The sequence below is a fragment of the Lissotriton helveticus genome, chromosome 2_2 (assembly GCF_964261635.1).
Source record: "Lissotriton helveticus chromosome 2_2, aLisHel1.1, whole genome shotgun sequence".
NCBI classification, from domain to species: domain Eukaryota; kingdom Metazoa; phylum Chordata; class Amphibia; order Caudata; family Salamandridae; genus Lissotriton; species Lissotriton helveticus.
In genome coordinates this window covers 251,598,492-251,624,796 of record NC_136060.1, presented here as the reverse complement: position 1 = coordinate 251,624,796, position 26,305 = coordinate 251,598,492, and positions in this window count along the sequence as shown.

Here is a 26,305-nt window from a genome sequence, read left to right as displayed (position 1 = left end):
CTTAAGGAAGGAGTTCTGTTTGCAGCAGCATCTCCCAAGTCCTTGACATACCGAGAGGTGCTCTCCATATGTCTTATCCAAAGTAGGTTCTTTCAGTCCCAACAGCTTCTCCTTGATCTTAATATTGTTTGTCCTGTTAATCATCTGATCTTTAACAATTTAATCCCAGAGATCTCTAAATTTACATGATGACCTTCTCAGGCTGCCACATACTGCTCAATGGTTTCGCCCTGCAGCTGCGCGTGAGAAAAGAATTTGTCTTTCAACCACAATACTGATCTTCCTGCCAAAATTCTCCTCCAGGGCTCTAATCGCAGTTTCGTACTCATTGGCCTCCTCTGCATCAAACCCCTCATCTGCATTTCTCCCTTCCATAACCGTTCTTGGCACAGTCTTGAGAACCTTTCTGCCTTCAAGCCGAAAACTATGTTTAAGAATGGGCAATTTTGTTTTACAACAAAAATATCTCTCCCCAAACCCTCCGAAGAGGTTTCAAACGTTTCCTTCCAGTCATTCCATCCCGTACATGGAACCCCTGCATCTTGTAAGAAGACTGGAGGTGCAGTTGTAGACTGTTGTCATGACAAAACACACATTTGCAAATAATGGGAAAAAATGCCTGCTCCTGACACCACAATAGGACTATTCTGGTAACTGACAACTTAACACACAATAAACTTGCCATCAGGTCATCCAGTAATCGTTTGCAATATAAATTATATAGACGCTTGCTAGTTTTCTCTTATTCACTTATCTTGTGTGTCTTACACCCAAGGAGATTCACTTCAAATTCCTTAGAAGTTCTGTAGTGTAGTTCCTATTTTCCCAATAGGCTCTGCGCATTGGAATAGTACCTACAGCAGTAAAGGCCTAGGCCAGACGTTAACTAGGTCTACTACTGTCGATACTAGACTTAATTTTTGGGTTTGCCAGCTAAGCTCAGAGTTCGCTAGAAACTTTCTCGAATGTTCAAGGAAGGAATTAACTCCCTTGATTAGACAAGAAGGGATTTAGTTTCTGACAACCATAGAACATGACAACTTTGCTCTCCCCTAATCAAGAGTCAATCTCAAGAGTCGTGTGAGCACAAGGCAATTATTTTACTCAGTCAGTACGTGCATTCTTAGTCTCATCAGAATGTAGAGAAAAGGAAGAGACGGGCGTGTTCAATAAAAGGTGTTATTTATTGATCAGTCTCTTTTCTCGTACAAGAGAAATGGATCGATATTATTGCGATACTTATAGTTAAGTAAAGTGCATACATTAAAAGCAATAGTATAAAATAATACTGTAAAAACATTGATAAGGTTTCTGAGCCATATGATGTTTAAAATGATTAAAATATATTTACATACACATATATATTTGACTAAACGTGCTCAACTGGTGTTTCTAAATATGCCTACCCCGTGTACCTGACCTAAGTCTAATGCGTGGGCGGGAATAGAAAGTTACAGTTTAAGTTAAGTTTGTTTTTGCCAAGTGAATAACTAAAGAATTCTCTAGGAGGGGTTATTCAGTTCTGTACCTGGAATTTAGGATGAATGAGGAATGGTATCTCTTTCTCTGCTCTCGATATTCCAGGCTGCCTGCGAGGGCTACCCGGAAGCGCCGGTGCTGGGTCTCTCGGCTTGAGATAGCAGCGCGTCTCTCAGCGCGTCAGGAAGGCGGGGCTGCTGCCTGCGGGGTCTGCTTCTGCTCTCTGCTTCGGCAAGTATGGCTGCTCCGTCTTGTCACCACGCGTGTGTTTTGCATAGGGCAAGATCGGCAATATTTATACCTTAAAGGTGCCGGGATTGACGTAAGGATGGACATAGGTACGTCAATAAAGATGTCATACGACTTGCTCGTTAGCACATTCTTTACTAAAGTTCTCTGTGAAATCAAAACAATGGCCGCACGGATTATCCAGGTTGTCATAGGTTTGATTTGTTATGAGAACGTCGTATGCCTTATCAGGGGCTGGAGGAATATCGCTTGTCTAATTAGATCTCAAGCGTTATGACCTAATCAGATAACACGTTCCTGTGCCGTAGTGTGACTGCGTCAGATAACGGTATCTGCATCATGGGGAATTTCTTGCCTCATGGGCTGACTGTTAGTTAACTAGCTAGGTAGTTTAACCAGAATAGGGTCAGGAATAGGGGGATCGATTCAGAACCTATAGAAATACACGACACCCACTCCACGCTAACTATGGTCATATCTACTAATCCATGCATAGTATAACATAGTACAACATACTATAGAGTATAGTGTATACCTTACCACCCCAAAATACATAAATGCATTTTGAAATTTTCAAATATACTGAAAAATTGCAGTCATATATATCGTATGCACTTAAGCTATGAATCAAATGCAAAAGTAAACACGCATTGTTATGCATTATTGTTTGTTGGTATATGATAAATACACATGAAATGGCTCTTAATATGGCTATACAGAAAAAAAGTCGAAACCATTTCATCACATAAAATATATTGTGAACATACCAGTGGGCAGCTAAAGTCTATATAAAGTCTATAAAGAATCTAAAAAAAATAGAAATCTTAGTTCTCTAGGAATAGTTTCTTACTTTAAGCAGAAGATCAGTGTCCCGGGAAAAAATATATAGAAAAATATTTTAGGGGCTTGCTGAAAAAAGTTGCTGTCCGTGAACTGGATTGTAATTGTTCATGTGACTTTATTTTTAAAGTTGAAGGCCGAATTCAGGGAACGCCGTGTGCGAGTTTACTCAAAAGTCTCTATTTCTGTTCCGGAGAGAACATCATATCATTCAGGCTTTCGAAAAAACTGTCAACAGCTTCATGGGAAAGTTCCACTAAGTCGGAAATAGGGGTAACCATGCATTCATGCGCATGATTGTCTCCATTGACATTCTGATTTGCATTGCTGACAGAAGGTCGTACCTGTTCGATGCTGCTTTCATCTTGAACTTCACTACTCTTCAATCGCAGTGGTGAAGATTCCAGGAATGCCGTCATCAGAATTGGCAGCCTTTGAGGGCAGCACAGTGCGTGAACCTTGGTAGGAACCAACAGTGTATCTGCATCCACTGGCGCATCCGATTGTAGCGTCAGACAGGTGTCTAACACGCATTCTTCTCCGCATAGCAGACACCTTAGTACAGGTAAAACACACCTTTGCCACATTGGTCGAAATGATAGAAACCAAGTCATGTTTAGGTCTCTAAGCCGGGAGAGTCCCAGGATTTTTGATATCCGGTCCCGGTATCCAATGGCTAGGATCGTATCTTCCATTGTCGTGAGATTTTGTTCTGTGACATGGGTTGCCATAACGAAAAATAAGGACTAGGAATAGGATTCCTGCAATTAGTCCTAGGATCAGGGGAAGTCCGCCAAAAATCGAATGGACGAAGTCTGGAAAAATACCCAGTATGGCTTTGAATGGTGTTAATGCCATCGAAAATACTGTCTTAAATACCTTTGAGACCCCTGTGGTATCAGAAATATTTAAGATTTCGCTCAGGATTTCCGCGAAATGTACGGGGGAATTGGTTGATAATAATGTATGTATCTCTGCAGTCGTCCTTGCGACTTGTAGATCATACGTTTCTTTAGATGACGTGAGCCTTGTAGGCGTCTGAAGAAGCACTGTTTTCATTCTGCTTAAAGTGTCTATTCGAATAGAAGTAATTTTCAGACCGGGCCATGCCCTTGCCTCCCTGTCTGGAAAGGAGCTGGGGAACAAAGAACGTCCACAGCACTTGACCTTCGCCGTCGTAGTGACGAGATAAGGAGTCCCGGGCATAAGACTACAGCATCTGCGGTCTACAATAAGAATGTAACTCCCATTATAGAGTCTTTGAAAGAATGGTTCTATTTCAGTTGCAGGTGCGCCTTGCTGGTGACATGAAAGGTTGTATGAATTCCCTTCACAGGCTCCGTGCAAACTAATACCGTTACACAGAAGCGTGCCGCTCAGTGACATAGCACAATTGTTGCCACTAAGAAACACTTTCTGTCCTTTGTTACTGACACATGCATGTGAATAGGGCAGGTTCCAAGTTGTTTTAAGGTACCCTTTTCCCAATTTCTCGTACATGCCAGCCTGTATATATTTTTGGCAGTATTGAAACCTGAAGGTTGAGATTGGAATATTTATGATTCCGTGTATTATCCATTCACTGACAGGTCGTTCTGACATTGTCATTGGTAATCTTTCTAGTTTTTCAATGCTCAAGATTGTATAATCAGCACCCTTCTGCGCCATACCGATTTGTCTATCAGTAAGGTTAAAGATTTGGAATAGTGACGTTGTGTTGATTAAACGCCAAGGCACATAGCCTGAACGCAGATTTTGTAACGTCCAACCAAGCTGTACAATAGAACGCAATTGTGACTGACCATGTTGTAATAATAGTAAGTCTTGCGATAATATATCGATTGCTGAAGACACAATGCTGTCCAATGAAAAAATTCTGGAGGACAGAGTCATTAACCCATTGTCCACTACAGAAAGTGATTTTTCCAAATTAATACGGTCAATTTCCCGTATTCTTTCTGCTGTCTCAATTTGAGTAACCTTCCAGGCCTCATTGTATGCTGCATATACAGAGGCTGCTATGAAACGCTTATGACGCTGTTTGCGTGGTCCCAGTATGAAATCACGCAAGTCAGCACCATCAGTAAGTAAAGTTAGGTGTTGCTTAATTTCAGGCAGTGTGGAAGTTTGTAGCCATTGAAGGCATAATTTGCCCACACTGTAGGTTGTTATTATCCCTGGGTGATGTCTTTGGGGATATCTAGGGTCTGGCCTGGTCATTTTGAAACCCTGTGTTTTATTCAGGAATCTATCTTGACAGTTATTTGTATCTGTGGGCCAGATCAACCATTGTTTCCAATCAGGATGTGTTCTGTTTTGGTTAAGTATATGGTTTATGTCTATTCCATCATCTGTATCAGAGTTATTGCTAAACATTGTTGGCTTTGGAATAGATAGGTTATTTAAATCTTTGATTTTTGCTAGGCCAAGACAGGTGGTTTGTTGGACGGTGTCATTTAAAAATATCATTTGTTCTGGGATCATGCAGGCTCTAAACAAAGCTTCTAAACCCTGTACTTGCCATTCTTTTGTACCCCAAACACTTTTCAAATCAACATGTTTGTCCCAATAATCAAATCCAAAAGTATTCATTTTTTCAAAGAAAGAATCCGAATATATCAATTTTGTGTTGGTTATCATGGTTTTCATCCCTGTCTTGTTTGACAATTTGTAATAAAATGTTTCAGCATTAGTTATGTTAAAACCTGAAAAATATGAATATTTGTCATATACGGTTCTAGAGCTCCCTTTTGGAGGTGTAGCACAATGTTCCCATTGATTATAACTTAAAACATTTCTAGGTTTTGCAGATTTATGCAAGAAATGGTTACCATAGTGGTTATAGCAATACATACTATCATAATTTGTAGAACCCTGCAAATAATCATGTTTTGTAAATTTAGCAGACATTACTAAGTCAGACATCATATTGTTAATACTTTCAAAGTCCCAATCATCAGCAAATGAGTTTGGTTTTGCAAAGTCACTCAAAGAGATCTTGATTTGGTGTGGATATTTCAGGATCTCGACCGGACCATAAATTTCATAGTCAGTGTTGTCCCAGGCTACCCCACCAGGTATTGGAATTGCTGTGAAGTTGGCTGAAGAAAGTTCTGAAGAAAGTTCTCGTTTCTCGACGTGTGAAGATGTGTGTGGTTTGAGGACCAAGTTGATGTTCTGACTTGCTGTGCCCATTTTAGCATATTTTCCCTCAATGAAGCGTCCCAAGGTAAATACCATGATGAGCCAAAGTATGAGGATAAATGCACCAAAACCCACCCAAAATTCAATCCATGGAGAAATCAGATATGTTTCTTTTAGTTGTTTCAAAAGTTCCGTCGCTTTGTCTTTAAAGGATTTTGATGATGGCTGTGTCTTTTGTTCGCTGAAACCGTCAGAGGAATCATCGAAGTTGATGAAGTAACCGGATGCAGTTCTGTCAATTGTTCCAATTGGTTCAGGATTTTTGTTTCTTGCATTTTCACTTGGTACTTCTGTATAGATTGGTGTGTCTCTACTAAATGTCTTTATTTGGGTTTTCAGAGGTCTAAGTTCTATTGCATTGTTGCATAGTCCTTGTTGTTCTTCTGTAGGCGTTTCGAATGTGATGAGCCTCTTTGATAGGACCTCTGTACTGGTAGCAAACCTTGGTGTTCTGCTACTTATTGGGAGTCCACTTGGCCTACTGTTTGTTATCGGCCACATGTTGTGGTTTTACCAGGTCGATGGATACAACTCGGTTCTCCTTTTTTCCAGCAAGTGGCGGTAGTACAACTGATCTTGTCCCGTTGACAGACAAGACAGGAACTGCTTTTCTGTAAGAAGGCCCAAATTCCTTCTTTACCGCGATCTTTTCCCTGACTAGATCCCCGACTTTTGGAATCCAGACAGGTCTTGCTGGGACAGGTGGTGATTCTTCAGTGGTTGTTGGCTGTTGTTTCAACTGTATGTTGCTCAGGTCTTTTCTTGTTTTGTTTAAGTCCTGCAAAATAGCCAAACGGTCTTTGACATCAAAGGTTTTTTCTATTACCACTGAAGTCTGACTATCAAGGTCAGAGATCAACATCCTAGTTCCGAATAATAATTCGTACGGACTGAATCCCTTCAGAGAATTTCTTGGCAAGTTATTTAGACTAAGTTGGACACTTATTAGATGTTTGACCCACCAAGCTCCCGAACCTAGTATCCTTTCTATTATAGATTGCTTTCTGTCTTGGTTTTTTCTTTACACCATCCCATACCCTCAGGAAGGAAGTGAGAAGATTCCCGCTGGGCTGTGCTCATTTGGCCATTCTTTCCCCCCCCAGGCTGGATTGCCTGAGAAAAAGAAAAAAAAATGGTCGAACGTAGCATGCTCTTAGCGTATATGCCATTTAGACTCGCAAATCTTGTATAACAGTCCGGACGTCAGCCGAGTGCTGTGGATCTACATTATAAGTGGGAACTAGCCTGTATATGTTAATCGCAAGCCATTCTTTTTAGTGGAGATGTTATCTGCCTTGATACGACGAGGTATTAAACTGCTTCTCTCCCCACTGCGATCTCTGTTGCAGTTTGGGCAGTTTTTTACAAACATGGTGTAGTGCAGGCTCATGCCTGGCCACCAGTACCGTGATTGTAATTCTTCCAGAGAATCTTTTAATTTAAGGTGTCTGTGACCCTCGCCCATGTGTGCGTCTGCGATTAACAAGTTTCTCCTGTCCATGTTTGGAATCACTCTATCCCCCACTCCAGGGATTCGAGCAAAAGGGACGGAGTTTGCATCGATTATGTATGTATAATTGAGTGGATAGTTGATCGGTAACGCTGAGCAGTCGCCTTTTGATGACGTTTTCACCGCCAGCAATGTTTCGCCGTCAATGTATTTTAATGTACGCTTTTTTCGATCTACGGGAGCCGATTTAGTGGCTGCCGCTGCGGCTGTCTCAGCCAATGAATTCCCCACAACGTGAACGCCATCACGCTGATGACTCAGTGAGTGAGTCACGTGAGTCTTTGGTAGTTCTTTCTTCAAAAGAGCTATTTGTTCCCAGAGAAGTCTCTGCTTTATTGGTGCATCTGTGTCATCTTTGTAACCGTTCTGAATCCATGTCTGCAAATCCTTGTTATATGCTTTGACGCAGAAATATGAATCTGACACTATAAGCGTCGGGAATTCGCGATCCGCATTATCTAGCGCCATTTTCAAAGCTAATATTTCAGTTTGCAGTTCTGAATTAGTTTCTACTGAGTGTGATTTTGTTAATAGAGGTCTTAGTTTACCTCCGTGCCACACTTCTTTTGTAATCTCACATGTGGGATTGTATGCATGTTCTCCCCAAACGGAGGGTTGAGCATGTCCGTCTGTATAGATTACACAGGCGTAATGTCTTAGAGGCAGAATGTCGATTGGCAGAGGATACGTTTTTTCATATTTTAGATTTTTCAATTCTTCTAGTTCTGGATCAAAGAAGTAGTATACTTTGTCCGTTGTGATTGAATTTACCCATTGCAACCAATCTGGATCCAATGTTGTTGTTGGTAAATTACACGGTGTTGTTAATGCCTCGAAGGCTGATTCAGCTGTTCTGACTGTGATATGTCGACCATCAGCTATGTCTTTTTCTCTAGCTATTGCGGTTTGAACTGCTTGAACCATTTTTCCTTTGTTGCTGAATCTCTGTTCAGCTTTTGTGTACAAATGTGATTTGAATGCAATTGGTACCTTATCTCCCTCATTAGAGGTTAGGTATGTGAATCCGCATCTCCCTGGGATGACTCGGATCACAAGGTTGCGTGTATTATCACGGGTTTCTAATCTTGTTTTAATTAGCATGTCTGTTTGTAAGGATCTCAAAATTTCTGTGTGAGTTTGAGTCCAACTGGATTTTTTAAAGTCTGGTTTAATTAGATCGTAAAGGGGCTTGACCCTTTCTGCGTAATTAGCAATGTAAGTTCTTCCGAAATTTAGGAAGCCTAGAATTGACTGTAGGTTTTTTAGTGTTTTAGGAGCTTGGATTACGGCACATTTCTCTAGGAAATTGTCTGCCAGGCTTTTGCCTTCACTTGATAACTCATATCCTAAGAATAGGACCGTCAGATGGGCAATTCTGGACTTTTTGAAGTTGAATTTGTAACCCTCTGCAGCGAAACCAAGTATTATGGTGTTCACTCTTTTCAAGTGAGTTTCCAAGTCATCATCTGTTAAGTAAATGTCATCGACATAAGATAATGCTTCATCATCATATTGTTGTAGTAATTCTGTTACTCTCGCTGAGAATACCCCCGGGCTATTCTTGTACCCCTGGGCTAACCGACAGAATTGTTTTTGAGTGCCATTTACTGAGAATGCAGTTAAATATCTGCTCTCTGGTGCTATGTTTTGACAAAAGAATCCGTTGGAGATGTCCAAGGTTGTTTTGTATTTTTTGCGCACTATGTTATTCATTAGTGCAGCACTGTGTGAGTTTTGCACTGCAAAAGTTTTGCAACATGTGTTAAGGTGTCGGTAATCCAAAACTAGACGGTACGAATTGTCTGGTTTGGAGACCGGAAACAAAGGATTGTTTATTTGTGAGGTGCAAGTTTCAATCACCCCTTGGTATTCTAGCTGATCTAGTATTTCATTTACTTGTTTTTTAGCTTCTTGCTTAATTGGGTACTGCCTTTGTGCAGTTGGTTGTGATTTTAACTGGACTTTGTGAGGAGGAGAATCCTCATCCCATCCTACGTGATTTTTATATAAAGCAGGTGCTAAGGCCACTGCCCACTTTCTAGCAAGTGTGTATTTTTTATGAATCGGTATTTGATTCGAGAAGGCAGGCATAATTACTTCTTCGCCATGAGGGCACTCCCTGACAAACTCAGGTGGCCAGTCTTTTTCAGCTAGAAGGATGTCATAGCCCTTGGATAGGTTATCCCAAAATAGTCCCCTTATTTTCCTAGTCTTATCTCCCTCTATACGTAATGTTATCTCGTATATTTTGTGGGGCTTGCTAACTCTGGTATCTGCAGTTTCCACTTGAAGGTATTCATTCGTGTCCACTGTCTCCAGATGATTCATAAGGACTTTGCGAGCTATGCTCACCTCTGCTGCGCTGTCTAGCATTGTCTGGGCCCACTCTCCGTTTTTCAATTGTGTCCTCAGTATTCTCGGCATTGTTAACTACCTTGATACTGGCTACCTTCTTTTTTGGAAATTGTGATTTCTTTTCCAGTTGAGCAGGTTCCTTGTCTTTGGACTTGGCGTGCTCTTCTGATCGTCCTCTTCTTTCCGATTTCTGCGAGGAATTCTGAAAAGATTGAGAGGGACGTGTATCAATGTCTTGATATCTATCAGGTTTTTTAATATTATCCCTATTTCTAAGGTTATATCTATTCCCAGAGGGTTCACTCTGAGGTGACCTTTGTCTCGGGTTTGGAGATTTCTCTCTTCGCCTAGGAGACCTTCCTCTGGACTGGAATTTCTTTTCTTTAGGATTGGATTGTTTGTTCCCATCCCAGTTCTTTTTTGGTGAATTATTATTATTATTAAAAAACATTTTTTCTGGACTTGTAGTCAGTTGCGGTTTTACTGGTATTCCACCTAGACTATCTCTGCCTAGTTCTTCATAGGATTTTTCTATGATTCTGGAATTTCAGCTGGTTGGTCTGCTATATCTGTCTCTTTTAACCTCTGGCGGATCGCCACGTTTGCTGCTTCACCCTTTATGTTGGCTAGTAATATAGCCGAGACCTGCTTGAAGTCTTTCAGTAATTTCATACCAAGAGTTAAAGCAGGTTCTGGACCATATTCATCTTGAATTTGTTTTAGCACATCTGGTATTACCGAAATGGATGGAACACCGTGCGTTTTTGTGTAGATGGAAGCAAAGACTGTACCCCAAGTGTCACAGTCCTCAATGTGTGGTGCGATTCCCATTGGGAGACATATAGTCAGAATCCTGTGTTTTTCTAGCGGGGTGGTGTCAGGAAACATCGCCTCTATTTGGGTGATTTTCTGTGCCAACCAGAATGGTATCTGTTCCCTTTTAGCTGGAACCTTACCTAGGCAGGATTGGATGTTCTGTGGTGTAATTTTATTTGTGTTCCCCTGGTGAGAGGTCAGCTGTGGTAGTTTAATCGCTGGCTGAATTGTAGAAGTCCGCATTACATACTGAACTAATTGTCTGTGAATTTTTAGTAGTTGTTTTAGCTGTATTAATAGCTCTGGTGCAGTCATCTCGTCGATGTCTGGATGTGGTGTGTATCCGGCTAAGACCGGCCACGTTGCTCCTGGTCTTCCTAAAGGACCGAGCCTTGTAATGTGATTATTATGTTTTAGGGCGCCATCAAATAAGAGCAAATGCTCTTGGAATTTGAGTGGTACTTCCACCTCCTCGAAAGGAGTGTACGTTTCAGGAGGTTCCTCTACTTTGTAATAGTGGAAGTACTTTGTTACAGCATTTGCTGCTGGAAAATGTATCCATGTATAGTATACCTCTGTCTGCCGATATTCGTGTGCCTCAATTACGAATATGACTGTGCCACCTCTAGGTGTCAGTCCATTTTCTATAAGTTTTAAGGTTATAGATCTCCTTTTGGCGACCTGGATGAGTATTATATCCGGGTCTGCTGTTTGCATGGTAGCATCAGCATCTGCTATTTCAGTAGCTAATCTAATTGCCTCTCTTTCTCCATCACTGTCTCCCATTTTACTGACAGGATGGTATTATTTTTATTTGCAGATCAGGTTTCTTTATGGAAACAGAGATTAGATGCACAATATTCTGGAACTGTTTTATCCTTCAACGTTGACTAGACCAAGAACCATACATAGGAGTTCCCTCCTGCGAGGTTTTGGAGGATATAATAACCTTTCACCCACTCCAGACGTCTTTGGAGTATTTTGGAAAAAGGGGTCTGAGTGAGAAAGCACGACTGAGTTACTCTAAATGTCTTACGTTAGTTTTATCGCCCTTTCCAAACACGTTGGGCGCCATGTAGTGTAGTTCCTATTTTCCCAATAGGCTCTGCGCATTGGAATAGTACCTACAGCAGTAAAGGCCTAGGCCAGACGTTAACTAGGTCTACTACTGTCGATACTAGACTTAATTTTTGGGTTTGCCAGCTAAGCTCAGAGTTCGCTAGAAACTTTCTCGAATGTTCAAGGAAGGAATTAACTCCCCTGATTAGACAAGAAGGGATTTAGTTTCTGACAACCATAGAACATGACAACTTTGCTCTCCCCTAATCAAGAGTCAATCTCAAGAGTCGTGTGAGCACAAGGCAATTATTTTACTCAGTCAGTACGTGCATTCTTAGTCTCATCAGAATGTAGAGAAAAGGAAGAGACGGGCGTGTTCAATAAAAGGTGTTATTTATTGATCAGTCTCTTTTCTCGTACAAGAGAAATGGATCGATATTATTGCGATACTTATAGTTAAGTAAAGTGCATACATTAAAAGCAATAGTATAAAATAATACTGTAAAAACATTGATATGGTTTCTGAGCCATATGATGTTTAAAATGATTAAAATATATTTACATACACATATATATTTGACTAAACGTGCTCAACTGGTGTTTCTAAATATGCCTACCCCGTGTACCTGACCTAAGTCTAATGCGTGGGCGGGAATAGAAAGTTACAGTTTAAGTTAAGTTTGTTTTTGCCAAGTGAATAACTAAAGAATTCTCTAGGAGGGGTTATTCAGTTCTGTACCTGGAATTTAGGATGAATGAGGAATGGTATCTCTTTCTCTGCTCTCGATATTCCAGGCTGCCTGCGAGGGCTACCCGGAAGCGCCGGTGCTGGGTCTCTCGGCTTGAGATAGCAGCGCGTCTCTCAGCGCGTCAGGAAGGCGGGGCTGCTGCCTGCGGGGTCTGCTTCTGCTCTCTGCTTCGGCAAGTATGGCTGCTCCGTCTTGTCACCACGCGTGTGTTTTGCATAGGGCAAGATCGGCAATATTTATACCTTAAAGGTGCCGGGATTGACGTAAGGATGGACATAGGTACGTCAATAAAGATGTCATACGACTTGCTCGTTAGCACATTCTTTACTAAAGTTCTCTGTGAAATCAAAACAATGGCCGCACGGATTATCCAGGTTGTCATTGGTTTGATTTGTTATGAGAACGTCGTATGCCTTATCAGGGGCTGGAGGAATATCGCTTGTCTAATTAGATCTCAAGCGTTATGACCTAATCAGATAACACGTTCCTGTGCCGTAGTGTGACTGCGTCAGATAACGGTATCTGCATCATGGGGAATTTCTTGCCTCATGGGCTGACTGTTAGTTAACTAGCTAGGTAGTTTAACCAGAATAGGGTCAGGAATAGGGGGATCGATTCAGAACCTATAGAAATACACGACAGTTCAACAAACATGTCAGTGTTGAGGTGAGAGACTACTGTAGAGCTGAGTGTCACCAGCCATCACAGAAAGATCTCAATTTGGCATAGATAGAGAGCCAAATTAATGTAAGAAAGATACTTAAATGCCCCCAGTATAAAACTGATTAACAGTACCTTGTTGTAATGCATAAATAATGGTGTCAATGTAGCACTCAAATCGAGTGCATCAGTGTAATTATATTCTGATGTAATCACAAAGCCAAGCACATCAGTGAAAACACCCTAAACACGCATCCTGCTGTGCGTGTCAGCAAAAATACACCTCAATCCAAACACTGCTGTGCAGATCCGCAAAGCTTCCTCCTCCTAATGATGACACTGTCAGCCACAGCAAATATCTACCAATGTGCACACACTGCTGTGTGCAGCAGTGATGCCTCCATCAGTGAAAACGCACTTCAATGCCCACACTGCTTTACGCATAAGCAACACTTCTTCCACCTGTGGGCGCCGCTGCCAGCCACATCAATTAACCACTCATGCTCACACACTACTGAGTGCATCAGTGATGCTTCTGTAATAAGTCAGCACACCAGTGTTGCCGCCAGACTGTGTGCTGGAAGGGGCTGACTCCCGTGCTCACGCCGGAAGGCAGAGCGCGCAGGTAATAATAAAGGTAGGCAGGACCGCATTAGGCAGTCCGCGCCCGAGTGATAATCAGAGTGTGGCATGTAATTGCTTGTGTCGGTGCCAGAACACAGCATGCTCGCTACAGGTTCATCCCAGACCCTTGGGACATCACATTGGCGATGAGGGGCGGAGTGGCCCAAGCTCCATGGTGCACACATCCTCAGAGAGCAGCAGCCCTCCCTGTAGGGCACAGACCCACAGACGGTGCAACAGGGCTCAGGGCCCACACCAACCTCACACAGTGAGGAGGCCCTAGTGCTGGAACAGCACCAGGTCATGGTACAAGAAAGCAGGACACAACCTCATTGACACAGTAAGCCATGCACGATGTGCACATTGGGTAAGAGGAAAAAACACGCTTGTTTGGCGCCGATGGGCCGACCACGTGTCAGAAGACCATGTTTGGAGGCACCAAGGCCACTATGCCCCACAAGTTCCAGTTCGTCGGCCTGGGGCGTCGGCACTATTCCCTTTGGCACTTCACCTCAGCCGCAGCGCAGCCCCGTGATCCCCTACAGGTGTCCTGCCACCGTTCAGTGAGTCGGCGGATCCCGCCACAGCATCACAGAGGTGGCAAACATGGCTTGGCCGCCTAGAGAACTACTTCATTGCCACCAGAGAGACGGATGGGGCGGTCAAGCGCTCCCTGCTTCTCCATTATGCACGGGAGGAAATATAGCTGTTCTTCAAACATCTCCCCAACACGGGCCCCCCTGATGATTATGCAGCAGCAGTGACAGCATTAAATGTGCACCTTGACCCCCAAATGAACCCAGACTTCGAACATTTCACGTTAAGGCAAGAAAAGCAAAGAGAGGGTGAGTCAGTGGATTCCTTCAATGCAAGACTGAGGGAACTCGCCGGCACCCATCTCGTGGGAGACAGAGCAGCAGAGGAGATCAGAGCACAACTGATTCTGGGGATTTGCAGCAAGGTCCTGCGAGGCCTCATCCTAAGGCAGCTGAACATTCCGATCAACAACATATTGGTGTTAGCACGATCCCATGACCTCTCGGCTGCACGGGCGGAACAGATGGACCTGGCACTGATGCGCAACACAGAAAAGGGCACGACCATCAAAGCTGAGCGAGCTGACGCCATTAGAGGGTGCGACAACGCTACCAGACCCAGAAACCACCCACCGCCGACCCCAAGAGGCCAGTGCGGATAATGTGGGCATGAAGAACACCCCCCTCAAAAGTGCCCAGCCCAGGGGAAGACGTGCACCAACAGTGGCATTGCAAACCATTTTGTGTCGGTTTGCAGAAGGAAGACGCAGCAGAAAGAAGGAAGACGACACAAGCAAAAGCGGAAACTGGTCCACCAGATGTCAAGCGCTTCACTGTCATCCACCCCGGGATGGAGGAAGACAGAACAAAACAGCTACTAGGCAGACACACCTTGTCGAACGAAGAAGGGGAAACGTACCTGGTCTCATTCACCCAGGCACTGAAACGAAGCAGGCGGCCTCAGCCCCAATGCACGATACGGATATCCGGATCGGACGTCAATGCAGTGATCAACACAGGTGCATCAGTCACGGTCATGGGGATCCAACAATACAAAGCCCAAGCCCCGACCAGAACTCCTACCAACCAAAACAAAAATGTTCATGTATGGAAGTGACTCACCGCTCCATTCAGAGGCAAAATGACTGTACCAGTATGGTCAGAAGACATCAAAATCACGATTGACATCCACGTCATCAACCAGGAGGCGATACGCTGCTAAGCAGCCACACAGCGGAGGATCTAGGACTCGTAAAGTTTGCCAGAAGCTTGCAAGTGGAGCAGACCAGAGAACTGATGGACCAGTTTGAGAACCTATTCAAAGGGCTAGGACGAATCAAGAAAGTCCCAGTTAAGCTACATATAGACCAAACCATCAAGCCAACAGCGCTGAAACACAGGAGAATTGCCTTCCACCTCTGACCGCTGGTAGAAGAAGAGCTGCAGAAACCGGAAGACCGAGGGGTTCTAGATAAGGTCTCAGGACCCAGGCCCTGGGTGTCACCCATGGTGATCACCAAAAAGCCCCACCAGCTGGGGAAGATAAGACTCTAAATCGACATGCACTTTCCCAATAAGGCCATTCAGCGTGAACGCCACATCACGCTGACCATGAACGATATTGTAGCCGACCTGAATGGGGCGAGGTGGTTTTCGAAACTAGACCTGAACGCCGGCTACCACCAGCTGGTGCTTGCCAAAGAAAGTAGCTACATCACAACGTTCAGCACCCTTCTCGAAATTTCAGGATATCTGGATCCGAAATTTTCCAGAATACTATCAAAGAAATCCTGGTCGGGCTGCATGATGTATTAAACGTGAGTGACGATATCCTCATCCACTTGCAAACAGCGGAAGAACACTACAGACACCTGAGGGCTACCCTCCAGCGGCTTCAGGATCATAGAGTCACCCTCCATCGGGAGAAGTGCCTACTATTCCATCAGCGAATAGAGTTTTTGGGGTACACATTCACGCAAGAAGGAATCCAGGTTGACCACCGGAAGTCCTAGGCCATCAAGGACGCACCAGCACCCCTGACAGTGGCAGAAGTCCGCAGCTTCATGGGGATGACCACATACTGTGGTGGGTTCATCCCAGACCTGGCTACCATTGCAGAGCCCCTTCAAAACCTCACATGAGCAGACACCGCATGGCAGTGGGGCCCAGCGAAAGAAGCAGCTTTCTACACAGTCAAAAATGCCCTCCTCCACCATACCACGCACGTTTATTTCAACCGCACCAAGCGAACTGAGATATTGGTGGACGCCAGCCCTCTAGGCCTTGGAGACGTCCTCATGCAGGAGTAAGAACCCGGATGGTGGGCAGCCCTAATGTATGCCAGTAAAGCGATCTCCCCAACTGAGAAACGATACGCTCAAATTGAGAGGGAGGCCCTAGTCATCCCGTGGGCATGTCAGCACTTCCATCTGTACATATGCGGACATTCGTTCAAAATCATCACGGACCAACAACCTCTTGTGCCATTATTCAAAGGCTTGGCACCCCACCGCCACCTCGGATTGAACGGTGGGCTATTGGGCTCCAACAATATGAGATGGACGTTGCATATCCGCTGGACGCCAAGAACCCCGCCAATTTCCTGTCAAGACACCCTGTCCCAGAGGAAACCATGGGAGAAGGAGCTGAAACTGACCCCACTGAGGCCCACCTGAACCTGATCTCGATGCTCACACGTCCCCGAGCACTGACACTCAAAGAGGTCACAGCAGTAGCGGATGCCGACCCAGTCACTGCCAAAGTATGGGCGACTGTCCAAGGAGGGTGCTGGCATCAATTTCTTCCATCAGCCAATGAACGGGTCCCGAGATACACCTGTGGCAATTCCGGAATGACCTGAGCGTCACCCAGGGAGGGATGCTGTTGTGAGGATCGTGGATTGTCACCCCGGCATCTCTCCAAGCACGAGTGACGCAACTTGCCCACGGAGGACATCAAGGGGTGGAAAAGATCAAAGCCTGCATGAGGGAGAAGGTCTTGTTCCCAGGAATGGATGCCCGAGTTGAAGAAACCGTCCAGAAGTGCCAGTCAGGTCAACTAACGAGTGCCCCAAGAGGCCTACGCCCATTTGCACCGAGGAACATGGAAAGCGTCCCTGGGAGAAGTTAAGTGTGGACTTCGGGAGTTTCTCGGATGGCAGAGTCACCCTTGCCCTGCTTGACAGCTACTCGAAGTACCCTGTCGTATAGATAGTCAACTCGATGGCCTTCTCCCATGTTGGCCCTGTGCTGGAGGAGATCTTCGCCATGTGTGGGTGTCCAGAAGAGCTCAAGAGTGACAACGGGCCCCCGTTCCAGGGGCACGATTTTCAGGAATTCCTTCAACGCACAGGCGCATCACCGAGGAATGGCCCCAAGCGAACGGTGAAATCGAACGCTTTATGAGAACAATCAAAAAGGCCCTTTGTATTGCCATCACAGAGCAATTTGACCCGAACAGCACCTGCAGAGATTCCTGTGGGAGTACCAGAGCACCCCTCAGAGCTCTACACGCCAAGCGCCATGGGCATTAATGTTTAACGGAGCTCACAGAGACAGCCTCCCAACCGCACATGGGTGGGCACACCCTTCATTTGATGAAGAGAGAGCCTTCAGGAGGAGGGAGAAAAGCAACCAGCCAAGCTTGGAGAGCAAAGTCTCGCCATTAGCTCCAAGGAGACACCATTATCATGAAAGACTGGAAGGAAGTTCCGGACTCGGTACGAACAGGGGTACTGGACAGTAACCGATGTGAAGGGAACTATGGTGACAGTCAACAAGGATGGAGAGTTCGTCACCCGGAATGTCTCTTGGTTCAAGCAGGTGGACAACCACGCTCCAGGTGCCGAAACCGCCAGTGACTCAGGAGAACCGAGGGCCAGCCAAACAGAGCCTGAAGAAAGGGAAGGCCACAACTTCAGGTCTCCCTCCCCACCAAGAACTCCGGGGGTAACCCCAGAGCCCCCAGAAACACCAACCCCAAGCCCTGAACCTGCAGCTCAGCCTAAGTCCAACGAGGCCAGTCCAGTTATGCTCTGAGAGAGAACCCCCAACCGAGCACCTCCCTGAAAGACTTTGCCTGCCAAGTAAGTGATTTGTGAGTCACTGGGAAGCCAGTCAAGGACCGATTTGGAATGGGATATAAAAAGTAGGCGCACCAGTGTTGCCGCCGGTCTGGGTTCCGGAAGGGGCTGACTCCCGCACACACGCCAGAAGGTGGAGACCGTAGGTATTAATAAAGGTAGGCGTGACCACGTTAGGCAGTCTGCGCCCGAGTGATAATCAGATTGTGGCGTGTAATTACTTGCTGCGGCACCAGCACGCAGCACGCTCACTACAGGTTGGTCCCAGGCCCTTGGGACATCACAGCTTCCACCTCCAGCTGGTACCGCTTTGTGTGGCCTAATGTGGGTGCCGAATCCCTGAACGCACCCTCCAATGAAAGGGAGTAACCATGACAACACACCCTCCAATCAACAGCCAGCAATCTTGATGATTGCCGCCTGAATTCACAGTCGTTTTACTTCTTGATTGCACCGACATGCCATTTCTGCCGTGCCCACAGTGAGCCAGATCTTCACCTCTTAGAAAAAAGCCAGGTCTTTGAACAATGCTGCGGGGAGCGCATTATTCAATTGATGCCACTTGCAGGTAAGCCGTTCACCTCCAACACTCGTTATCAATTCTGGGACTCACCGGCACCCTTGCAACCTCCAAAGTTTGGCTTGTAGCTCCTATTGTGTACTGTACATTGCCCTTTGCCTTCAGACAGATCAGCAACACCCCAATGCGCACAGCACCGTATTGCACACTTCTATGGGCAGAACTCTTTCTTCAGGCTACTGGTTTGCCCCCAAACATTGCAGAACACTCATTGCACTCTCCTCAGTTTGGATATTGATGCAGGTTCTGTTTGAGCTACATCATAGGGCAAAATTATTTCCCTTTTCTGGCCATGGGTTGTATCATTCCTCACTCTGATAGGAAACCTGAATCTTGCTCGCAGTCCACAAAATCCTCACTACCACGGTGTCCTCTTGGTCAGAATCCCATCCTCGTTGTCATGTCAGGACACGGTGGGGGTATAACTGAGAGGTGTTTATTTAGCTGCTTGCAACGACCCCTGGCCAGCCTGATCCTCAGCAACTGTCTTCCACCATTCTCCTAGAATTTACTGACCAGAGTCCAGTAGTAGAAGTCACATTGCCTAGAAACAGCATCAATAGCCAGGAACATTACATCATAGAATACAATAATCCTCGTGACTGAATGTTGGTGGGGAGCCGTTGCTCTGAGTTTTCCTTAAGGGACCCTCACGATTTGACTAAATCGGTCAAGGGGCACCAGGAAATTTTGACTACTTGTTGTTAAATTACCTCAATACAAACATCATTTACTGTGTAGATTAGGGTCCACATCTAGTCCTGACGAAATGCCTAGACCCCGATCAAATTTTGGAGAATGAAATATGTTGACCCGACTGAAAATAAACCAAGGACTCATAATAATGGCACTTTAGGTTCAGTTTTATTTATCATCTTGACACAGCCACCTGTCAGCAATATATTTGACCAAGTGGGTGTCCAGAGCCAATTTTAACTCCTAATTCACCCAGTCTGCCATTTACTCTTACCATCAACCAAAGTAGGGCAGTATCCTAAGTTCAGATTAATGTTGGGCCAGGGTGAGAGAGAAAAGATCTCGGACAAAGAGCCCCAGGCTCTGGGAGCCCGGTAGGTATGGCAGCACCCACCCAGTGACAGCAGGCCTGATGATGAAGCATGCCACCTAGGTGGGTGGGCTTTTGCACCCTTAAAATAAGGATTCCTTGAGACCTATTAATATTCATGAACCTAAAGGACAAGTTAACTGCTTGGTCTGCTAGCAGAACGGCACACCGCTTTCTGACGAGGAACACATGTAACCTGGCATGTAGAAATTGGTAATAGATGTAGTTTAGGGGAGTGGAAACCTGGATACTCTACTGTTGCTGGCTATCTCAATACCGTTCCAGCTGCCTGTACAGTCTGCGCTGTGTGCAATAATCCAGAGTTAAAGTTTACTCATAATTAGGTAGCTTTCTTGTCAACCTCCTTTCCCTTCTTATTCTCTGTTTATCCTCCTGGAGTACAGCTCTCTCGCCATTTGCTTTCACCGTGACTTTTCGCTGCATGTGTTGTATCATATCGGTGCTAATGTTGGGACTATATTTTATTTGTTCAGCTTTCCATCTCGTTTGTGTTTTAGTACTTCATAGGGATGCATGTCTGTCTCTGTGTTCTGGGAAACGGCCTTAACAACGTGGGCTGAGCCACTCGTGCCGTTTCCTAGCAAGATCAGAACCACGTTTGCCTTAACCACGTGTATGCATGGTCAAGGCAGTGAGCGGTCTAGATGTCCGGATGGGAAGCGGAACAGGAAGTGTCAGGACAGAAAGCTTAACGCAGAAAGGTAAGAGGAGCTGGGCCGGGTTTGCGGGGTAGTTATTAAGGTTTGAGGTCGTTTTTAGGGCTCTGGGTTGGGGAAGTTTTTAGGGCTGGGGGGGGGGGCGTTTGCTTTTAGGGCTTGGGAGGGTCAAAGTTGTTTTTAGGGCTTGGAATTGTGTTTAGGGCTCAGGGGGGTCAGAGTTGTTTTTAGAGCTGGGGGCATCAGGGTTGTTTTTAGGGCTCGGGGAGTCAGGGTTGCTTTTAGGGCTCTGGGTGGAGGGTCCGGGTTGTTTTTAGTGTTTGGGGTGCTGGGGTTTGATCTTTACCTCATATATCTCTTTACCAGTCATGCCTTTACCACACAATTGTGTGGTAAAGGCAAGCGTGGTAAAGGAATGCGTTGTTCAGATGCATCAGTGGTTCAGGCAGCATTGTAGAGGCAGGGGTAGTTTAGCAATGCATGCCTCTATCATACAACCCTCTTCTCTCTCCCCTAATTGGTTCTTTGATATGTGCTCCATGATGTGTAAGAAAGCCATATATACATATGTTTGTTTTGCCTTTTCACCTTTGGTCTGTTAATTTTTGAAGAGTAAATCATGAAGGCGGACGTTTGTCTGTCAGCATTTATTTTTTTTGTTCCTGCCCTTTGCAGTTACGTGTGTTTACACCTAAAGTTTGCCTTTTCCCCATACAAATTTGAAAACATGTGGAGAATAATGCTGCCAGGGCGCCACCACCGGACTAGCTCCAATACAATAGGTCTGATTTAGAGTTTGGCGGTGGGTACAGGTGTCACAAGTGTGTCATGGGCCCTGGTGCAAGGAAGGAAAGAGGGGTAACAGGGAAACAAACGTTTACACAGATTTCTTTCTCTTAAAGTCAGCAGTCCTAGCTTTTCATAAAAACTCCAATATGCATGTGCTTATGGTGTAGTCCCTCTGGGCGCATAACAACTACTCCCTCTATGTGCTTTCAAATTCTTGTCACGAAAGAATATGAGATGCATTCCTAAGCATGGATAAGTGCAGTGCTCCAGAAATAAATTGTTGTGAAGCAAACACAACCGCTTTCAAGCTTTGAATCTTCATACACTAAAATTGAGGAAGAAATATAGTTATTTTGAAATTAAAATAAGCCATCTTTTGAAAATGTGAAACAGCAAAGCAAAGATATGTAAACAGCGATATGTGGTCGCTCAAAGAGATAGAAATCAAATAAGGTTAAGATGTAATTTATATTTTTCTTTTGCTCCACTAATTGTTTTTTATAACTCTATGTATCTAAAATCATTTGTTTTCCATATTAGCTTGTTAAACTATATGCAGTAAATATTACCCTAATAATAGTTTCCACTAGCCATTTAATTAGTGCTTTAAAGTAATTAAGTTACTGCTACACCTGTCAGGCTTAGGGTTGTCTTTCCCCAAACATTTTGCCTTACTCCTCCATATTTTTCTGATCTCTTTTTTGTTGGGCTTAAGACTCTGCACACTTTACCACTGCTAACCGGTGTTAAAGTGCGTGTGCTCACTCCTGAAAACATGGTGTTGGACTTGGCCCATTTTCCCAAAATGTTTTGCTTTTCACCCCCCTGTTTTAGGACGTCTCGCCCATGGTAGAAAAATGTTTAGGCCATGTGTGGTGTGAGAGGTCATAATAAATGTAATGCAATGGTGTGTGCACTTGTTAACCCCCCATTGTAAAAATGCACCCTGGTGAAATGTCGCTCTTAAAATGGATGCCATGGCTGTGTGTTGTGCCATCTGACTGTGGTGGGTTAGCGGTCTAGATGTTTGGTTCCCTGCCATCCCAAATTTTGGAGGGAAAGCCTGGCACCCAGGGTGCTCTACTCCTCCCTCTGAGCCAGTTAGAACCAGTTCCCCAGAGGCTTCTAGAAGCTTCTGGCACTGCCTGGTACATGGGGTGAGGGGCACATAATAAGGGGGCTGTGCCACCATGTGCTCAGACAGAGCAGGGACATGAACGTGAGGGGACCTGCTGCCAGGGGATACCGCCACTTCGGCCTGTGTGCTGGACCCTGCACCCAACTAAAACCCCTCCGCTGTCCACAGGGCTAGTGGAAGCCCCACTGCAGGAGTACAGGCTGCTGTACAGGAGGAGTGCCACGCTACATTGCAGGATGGTTAAAGCTTACTGCCCTGTCTTGATGACTAGCCACTGACTACTGACCTTGCCCAGTAGTGCCTGCTGGTCTGCTACCTGGCCCCTAAAGAAGGAGTGCCATCCTAGGTCACTGAGGCTGGTGGGACCTTGCGCCACACGAGTGCTACATCTAAAAGCGCCTGGAGAAGAAGAGCGCTTACCTGACTGCCAATGTGCACCTTTGACTGCAGCCAGAAGGAGGTGAGGAGCGCTATAATCAGAGTGCCAGTGCCAAAGAGCGCTATCTCCTGTCCCAAGCTTGCCTGCTGACTAGCGCTTGGTGAGTGCAGCGCTATATTCCCAGCACCAGAGGTGAGGAGCTGATTTCTGCAGCGAGCTACATTGATTCTTCCCAATAAGAAGTGTGGACCCAACAGCCCTGTGTGGCCCTGAAGTACTGTGTTAGTTAAAAGCGCTGTGAAGCCCTAAGCGCTATGATCGCCACTGAAAGCACTGCATGCCTTGGACTCATCTGTGTTGCTGTGGGGCCAGGAAGAACTGTTGTACCTACAAGCACCACGTGAGCCGACCCGTGTAATGGTGGCGCTGTACTGACCGCCGCGGGTGCCTACCCCGCATTATTGCTCCCCTGGTGCCAATTTAAATAAAAGCGGGTGCCTACCCTGCATTTGGAGACTGCCTGGAGTCATGGCTGCATCCCGGGAGCAAGAAGAAGGAGAGTGCCGTGTCTGCACCCCAGTGGGAGCCTACCCCGTGTTGAAGCCCCTAATTGACCCAGCGGGTGCCCATCCCGCATAATTGCCGCCGTGACTCACCGCCGCGGCCGAGTTGCACCTAGGGCGAAGGCCTGTTGAGAACTGCAGCGGGAGCCCATCCCGCACCGGAGATTGCCACCAAATCACTGCCGCGGCCCGGAGAGAAGAGGCGCCACAGACGCGGTAGTGCAGAAGCCCGTCTGGAGGTGGGTGGGCCCACGCGATAGAAGCCGTCGGCGGGAAGCCAGAACAAGCCAGCAGGAGGTGTTGTGGGGCTCCCTGGTGAAGAGGGAGCCCCGTTCATGAATCGGGACCGGAGCGGGAGTCCACCCCACCGGTCATCGCCCCCGCGAGTAAGTCTGCACAGGAAGAGAGAGGAGGGAGGCCTCCGAAGCCGTCTGGAGCCTCGCGCCCGCCTACTGAAGCCCCGGGTCCCAGGAGGGGGCCCGGGTGAAGACAGGAGGGGTGCTGGTGTTGGCGGGGCTCCCATGTGCAAGGAGAGCTCCGCGGGTGTAGTAGGGGCTGTGACAGGAAGCCCGGAGTCAAGAGCCGAATCCAGAAGAGGAGCCCGGTGAGTGGGGCTCGGTTCACACGTGGTTGGGGGGTGTCGGGCACAGGGTTGGTGCCTGCCCCCGGGATTGGTATGTCATTGTGGGGGCTCCCCCAGGCCCCAAACAGATTTTGCTGGACTCCACTGCCCCGGTTGGGCCCCCTATGACTCACAGCTTTGGGTCTATGTTAAGTGAGTCCCGGGGTGGGGGCCCCAGAGACACGGTAAGGGCCTGTGACTGGTTTTGATCCAACTGCCCCGCTGGACAGGGGGCAGTTGCCACGAGGGGGACCTTGTTAATTTGAGAGTGCCAGAAGAGGGGCGTAGGCCTAATCAGCAACCTGTGGGCCTTGTTGGTGCCCTGTGGCCATGTGGGGCACATTTGTTTGCATAGCAGTGAGGGCACTACTCGGGGAGAGGTTTGTTGAGGGCCCTCCTGATGATGTCTTCAGGCCCCTAAATCTTCCGCCTAACGCTTTCGGCCTCCCGTTAAAGGGCCATGCCCGGCCTGCCATTGTGTTTGTGCTAATGGTTTATGCCCCCATGTTGAATGTGCTCATGCTAAAGAAGGCCCTGTGTTATGCCCTGCACCATTTGTCTGATGCCCCAGTGGTGCCTAGAATGATGTTGCCAATGTTAACCTGTTCAGGTCTCAGGTTTTCCTGCCAAAGGAGGTGCTCATATGTTTACGCCTACCATGATGTTATAGGTTGTACCTAACGTCCCGCCTAGTGCGTTGCCCAGGCTTTTATGCTAATGGAGTTGGGGCCCCTACACATGGTTTTGCACCTAATTTTATAGGCCTGATGGGTTCCCGCCTAATGTGTTATGCCAAATGTTAATGCTTACATTTTAATTGCAACATTGACACTGATGGACTTACCTTCTTTTTTTTCATTTACCCCGTAAATAATCCCCTGGTATATACTGCCCTGGCGCCAGTCGGCGCAGTCCAGAGACTACTGTGGTTACATTCGAGATTACTCTTGTATGTTTTATACAGTACAAAAGTTTGGCCTGCCCGCTCTGCACCATGCTACCCCATTTCTAACACATGATAACATTGGCTTGTCGCCTATTGGCACATTTAATCTCATCATCATAAATTTGTGTTTGATTTTGAAAGAAAATCCTACAAGTACAGTAAAAGCCATCACAATAAAACGTTACATAAAACGTTACTGCGATCAGCACCACTAGGGGTGTTCCTTATCACAATGTTTTATAGACCCTCCCCCCCATAAGAAACATTGATACATTGTAACAAGTTGACTGTGAAGCTAAAAGTTGCAAGAACTAAATATCTGGCCTGACGTGGTAAAAATCATGAGTTAAAATAACAGGTTTTAAAAATGTATGACGAAGCTATGCAAACATGAGGCATATCATCACAATGTGTAAATTGTAGCATTTAAAAGACAAGTTACAAGAACAACATGGGAGTTCAGGGCACTTGTACCATATTCCCTCTGGATACAACAACTGATGAAACAGACCCAACCTAAAAAAAAGTTAAAAAGAAGACACTGATGGGTTGGCATATCATAAAATAAATATGGCTCTATCCCTGGTACTGATTTAAACATAATACATTTTTGAAATAGAGGTTTGGGCAAAGATAGAGCTTTTCTGTCAGCTACTTCTCTTACATAAAAAGCCTCCTTTAACCAGGCCACATCTTGTTTAATAATATTAGATGGATTAAAAAATAACTTTGGTCCTCCTAACTTCGTAAAATGTTCTCTTATATAAACCAGCCAGGGTATTTTAAGTGAAATGTCTAATTTCATTCAATCAAGTGTAACTAGTCTATTGAGGTTCAGAACATCTTTTGACAAGAGCCTGCACCAAAGGAAGAGAGGACGCAACCAAATGTAGTCTATAATATATCTAAGACCTATATGTTCATGTAGAATTTTTATGGGGATATATTGCCCCAAACCCAGGAGCCCTCTGAGGTATTTGTTTTTGGCAGTCTCAAGAGAATCTACATTCATGTAACCCCATATTTCACTGCTAAAGGTGGAAATTGGTATACATTTGGCTTTATATACATCCTAGCAATCAATGAGAAGTATCTCTGGTTTAAATTGTTTGTATGTCTGTGGGTGGAGGAAAACCATTAGGTTTTATGAAGGCCCTCACCCACCAACCTAGTTGGTGGCATGCTTCATCATCGGGCCCCACCCGAGATACCGAGTGTACCTCAGGTGTGCTTCGATGCCAGATTACTGCGGAGCGGGTTTTTTGGTTTGTGAGGGTGCTGTGAGTGTGCTCTGAGTGAGGTTTAAAACACTGTCCTGGGTGTCCCAAAGACTGTTTTAATGGTGGGCCCCAGGCAGTCAATAAAGACAAAGGCTTTCGGACG